Source organism: Primulina tabacum, chromosome 17 (assembly GCF_025594145.1).
Source record: "Primulina tabacum isolate GXHZ01 chromosome 17, ASM2559414v2, whole genome shotgun sequence".
NCBI classification, from domain to species: domain Eukaryota; kingdom Viridiplantae; phylum Streptophyta; class Magnoliopsida; order Lamiales; family Gesneriaceae; genus Primulina; species Primulina tabacum.
In genome coordinates, this window is record NC_134566.1 from 30,347,790 (window position 1) to 30,353,596 (window position 5,807).

The 5,807-nt window shown below is 34.7% G+C and overlaps 1 long non-coding RNA gene across 1 annotated transcript; it reads left to right on the forward strand.

Moving 5' to 3' along the window:
* Positions 1-1,277: 1,277 nt before the first annotated feature.
* LOC142531556 (uncharacterized) lies at positions 1,278-5,111 on the forward strand. Its single transcript, XR_012816323.1, has 2 exons — positions 1,278-1,542; positions 4,849-5,111. It is a non-coding gene; the product is annotated as an uncharacterized LOC142531556 (long non-coding RNA).
* Positions 5,112-5,807: the final 696 nt, after the last annotated feature.

Sequence of the window (5,807 nt, forward strand, 5' to 3'; positions counted from 1 at the left end):
CCATATCTAAGTGCTATCGGTGCCCTTATGTATCTTACAAATTGTACAAGGCCTGATATATCTTTTGCCGTAAATTTGTTGGCAAGATTTAGCACATATCCAACAAAGAGACACTGGAACGGAATTAAACATATATTCCGTTATCTACGAGGAACGACAGACTTGGGACTTTTGTATTCAAAAGATGCTAATCCAAGTATAATTGATTATGGCGATGCTGGATACTTATCTGATCCACACAAGGCACGTTCCCAAACTGGATATGTTTTTACTCGTGGAGGCACTGCAATTTCTTGGCGTTCACAGAAACAAACGCTAGTAACAACTTCATCAAATCATGCCGAGATTATTGCACTACATGAAGCAATTCGAGAATGTGTGTGGTTAAAATCAATGACCCAACATATCCAAATCTCATGCGGATTATCATTCGACGAGAAGCCTGTGATACTATATGAAGATAATGCTGCATGTTTTGCTCAAATGAAAGAAGGATACATAAAAAGCGACAGAACTAAACATATTCCTCCTAAGTTCTTCGCATTCACCAAGGAGCTTGAGAAGAATAAATGTATTGATGTTCGTCACATTCAATCAAGTGAAAATTCATCAGATCTCTTCACAAAGGCGCTTACGTCAATATTCAGAAAGCATATATATAATATTGGGATGCGCAATCTACGACATTTGTGAAGAATTGTTCGTGTCAACATGAGGGGGAGTTTACGTGACTGCACTCTTTTTCCCTTGCTATGGTTTTTATCCCACTGGGTTTTTCCTAGTAAGGTTTTTAACGAGGCAGTATAAAAACACGTAATGAAGACAATCATTATGATCATCATCACAAGGGGGAGTGTTGAAAAATATATTTAAAATGTGTGTATTGAATATTTGAATGTTGAATATTTGAATGTTGAAAATAAGAGTTGTAAATATTGAAAATTAGTGTGTGATGATGTAGGTAATGATGTATTTTATTTTTGGATTATTTGTAAAGATTTCCTATAAATAGATATCTCATTTGTGAATAAAATCACAATTGAGTAGAGAGAAAAATATTATAAAATGTGTAGTTTGGTAAATTTTGAGAGTTTGAGATTTTTACTTTTTATCATAAATTTTTATTTTTTCACGACAAGATTATCGTAATTCAACTATAATTTTTTCGAATATATATATTGATAATTTTACGTGGAGACAAAATAATATATAAAAATTATATATATATATATATATATCATTTTACGTTGAGACAAAATAATATATAAAAACATAGATACAGATGCGGAAAGTCAAATATAGCACCCGGCCGCGAAATGCTCGGGGAGAAGTAGGATTGCCCCAGGCACTCGTTTATTGTTGGAAAATTCTGAATAAAACAGGATTGATAGGAAATCGATCTGAAACTTAGGAATTTGGAGGGAGAAATCCAATGATAACTCGATCGAAATTGGTGGAGCAGCTCAGAGATTACCAGATCCGATCGCAGCACAAGTGCCCCGCTCTTACTGTATTCTCTCCCACTCCTTCCCTCTCTACCTGGTAAGCCATGCTTATTCGTCTCTCTATCTTAATCTGGTTCGTAATTGAGATCATTGACGAGGATTTTGATGTCGCGACATGATTTTTTGAGTTTCCTTGATCAGTGACGTTTTATAAACAGATTCGGTGTGATTTGGTGTTACTTTGGGTTAGAATTGCCTGTGATGTGTTACATGATTGATAGCATGAAATGTGTAAGCACACTTGTTTAAATTTTGTTCCGTGTAGCGTGTACTGTATCCTATTTTAGAGGAATACTTGAGTTTACTGCTAATCATTTCTCCAGATTATTGGTTCTAAAAATAACATATTTGTTGTGTTTGTGCTTTTGCTGCGTGGTTCTAATGAAATGGAGATAATGTTATTGGTTAGACAATTCTCTATTGCTCAGCAGATTAAATAAAATGTGGCTAATTTTGTTCAATCGAAATGAAGTCTAGCAGAATGAAATGTAGGATCTTGAGCAAACTATGCGGTTTATTTTCTCCGGGTGTTGAAGTTTTCTTGGGTTGAATCTTTAATTGATCTAACTTGATCAGTTTTTTAACCAAAAACAGTTGCTAAGATGCAGTAAGTACTTTACTTGAACAAGGGATCATTCCTTGTATTTGAGTCCTTTTCGTCTAGAATGTCCACCAATAAACCAACATTCCCTTGCAATTTCCAATACCTTTTTTCATTAATACTTGTCACTCCTGAATCCCGAAGCATGTTAACGGCAATGTTTTCAAAAATTCAGAAAGAAATTTACAAGAATATTAAGCCTGAAATATCAAAATCAATCTATTTTCCGAAACAACTGTTATAAACTTCTTATTCCAAACAGCAGCAACAGACACGCATCTCTTGTCTGAAACTTAACATTCCCAATGTTCCTTCACTTCGATATCAGTCTCCCTTCAACTCAATTGCAGTCTCATTTGGGAGTGGTATAAAGGGTGAGTGATAGGAATCTCTTCTCGGTATGAACAGTTAGAATAAAGTGTAGTTTTAAGCATAAAACATAAACTTCAACGACAATTCCAGACGTAAAGCATACATTGAAAAACAGAAACAATTGTAATCTGTCAAAATGATTTATTTGCATTAAAAAACTAAGGTTTTTCGTGGCTAAGTTCCTTATAACTAACCTATCTAGGAAGGAGGTTGGAACAATGATTCATCCATCGTATCAGCTCTAAATAACAGAACAATACTTTTCCACCATGTCATAATAGAATAAGATTATTATATCTCACCATATTAGGGTTATAATATACCACAGTTCGGAATACATTTTCCAAACATTTGGTATAAAATTATTGTGCTACTTCATTTCTTTTCAGATTTAACTTTGTAATTTTATTTTAAAAGAATAAATATGTTTTCCCCGATAATATATGTGCGTATGTGTGTATAAATAATAAATAAATGATTTTAACAAATAAAAGAAATCAGTAACACTTGCCGATGTAGCTAATGTAACTTCGAAGTGATTGAATACAATTAGTGTGTGTCGTGTGAGTATCCAATTTTTCTTCGTCCAAAGTGCCTTGCCGGAAATCACTTGTGTTTCCTGGAAATGGTGTCTTAGCAAAAAAATGGTGCCAGAACTTATGTAGTTATATGGTACGCAGTGAATGTTTGTAAAGCTTTTTAAGCTTCAAAACTAGACTTTGCTGGGGAATTTCTACGGGTGAAATTTAACCCAGAATTTAACCTCCATTTACTCCCCATTATTTCGATGTTAAAGGAATGCATAAATACCTTGGATAATGGCTGATAAATACTGCCATTATTCTCCAATTAGGTCTCATTACAGGACCTTCAACTTCCTTAAATTGGTAGGGAAGTTACAGGGCCTCAGGTTGGTGTGCTTCATATAGGGGCTTCTAGTCACTGGTTTTCACAATATTAAATTCCTTCTGCCCGCCACCAAACTCTTAATATTCTGCGTATGTACCGGTATCTTATTTGAACAGTTGCGGCATCTTGTGGATTCTGGTATCCATTCAAACTTTGGGCTATAAGCATTATACATAAATTTGTTAAACTATTCAAGGCAATACTGGAACAACACAACAGCAACTAGTGTAGCTGATATAGCTCAACTTTGGCGTGGGTTCTCGTGCACTATCTTGGATTGTATTAGAATGTACTTCTAAACTTGATGGTTTGCATAGACCTAGGTAAAAAAATTTGATATCTTCAAGGAAGTTAGTCATCTTTGACTTCAACATTTAATCCAGTGAAATATATCATATAACAATGGAAAGCGAATGCATGGCATGCTAATCAAGTAATCATCCAGGCAAGTGGCGCAACCAAAGAATCTAGTACTAGTATTTTGGACATCTTTGGTATCGAATTTTTGCAAGATTATCTCTTTCGTGTAGACATAAAAAGGGGATGATCGCCTTCTATGCAATGATCGAGATGGTTCACAAAATGATAATTTTTGCTTATTCAACCTTAGCCTTCCATGTGCTGCTGTCAGCCTGTTACCATTGAATGAAATGGCAGGTATTTTTGGTGTTTTTATGATGGTCTGTATCAACAACTCCTTTTCTTCTCCTGAAATAAATCTTGACCGAGAATTTGTTTTGTCGGTGTCTTTTGTATGGGCCTGTCGGTTCGCTCTATGGATTTGTCAAAGAATTTTAATGGTTGGAGATAAGATTAGTATTGGGTTTTAGCTAAGTGATTTCGTACAAAGAGCTGAGCTTTAACTTATATCATATCTTCTTCAGGCAACCCAACAGGCTCCAAGACAGAGAAGTCATTTTGTAGCATGTGTATCAAATCTTTGGTTTGCACTTATAATGTCAATACTTGATTCATGCATGACTGTCTCATCCTTTCTGGATGCTCATTTATTCTTCACTTTTCTCATATTTAGAAGTTGACCGTGAAGATCTAACTCATATCTTTGCGTTAATTTAAAAAAAATACTTATTTATTTGCACATTATTATAGATAAAAATTGGATCATTTTTCTGTTGATTAACTGTAGCAAAACTCTTAATAGATACATTTTCCAAGGTACCTGACAATTAGTAGATTGTCTTAAAATGTCTCATCTTTGGTTCTTGTAATGAGTTGTTTATAAGGAGGTCACTTACGGACAAAGTAATTAAAAAAATAACAGAATGAGGATGTTGATATGGGAAATATGAGAATGCTAAAGCAGTTAGGATACTTTCCTTTAGATTTCAACCAAGTCAAAATTCGGTTGAAATATTACACATGCCAAGTTCTGCTGTTTATTGCTCTAGATTCAATAACTTTTCAATGTCTTTTATTCATATCATGTTTTACTTCATTCAGGTTTGATGTTGCAGTGGCTATTTTTTGGGCCTTTCTCTTCACTGTGCTTCTAGTATCATCATATGTTACCCTTTACTTGAAACATTACTGGATGTCGTTCGGCATTATGTTCCTTGCAATTCTTGTTCCATATATCCTAAGAATTTCACGGCAGTCAATTGCAAGAAAAAGGGACAGAAGATTGTTACTGCCTTTATCTATGTGAACCTCTCATCATCAACAATTCCCAGATAATTGGCACATATTTACCCATATTAACAAGGCCCAAGGGGTTCTTGATTACATGCTCAGAGCTCAAAGTTGCAACCTCAGTAAGGTGAACATGCCAGCCTTACTCAAGAAAATGGTACTATTCTTTTTTTGCCTTTCCGTGACTCAACAATATACTGCAGTTTCAGGATCCTTTTCACAATTAATTAATATCCCAACAACAAATTGATGATCATTAGAGCAAATCCGCGAGTTTTTGGGCCTCAATGTTGAATTATTTGAAATTATACTTTTCAGTCTGAAAAATCACATGTAGCTTGTGAAATTCGACATTTGTATGTAGTTAAGAAAACACTCCAAGTTCTAGCCAAGTAGAGTCAAGATTCTTTCTTTCTCCTAGATAACACTTGCAAGATTGAGCCAACATCTAGTTCTTCTTTGTTGCATTGTCTTATTCTTCTTCTACCTATATGGTGCTACTGAAATTATACGTCTGTACACTACATGGTCCGGCGGTGTTGAATGATCAAGAGGTTTGGTCCGGTACAAAGTCATTTTTGAGTTTAATGGGGAGGTGAAGTTTAAACTTAACACATAATTGTGAAGTGTAACCAACGAAACTTTAATTTAAAACTACTTAAAACAGAGAAGCTAGATCTCTAGTTGACTTCGACTAGTTTGGGACAAATGCATGTATAAAATCATGGCTAGATACAATGGACATGGGATGGGGTTTATTATTTGAATAC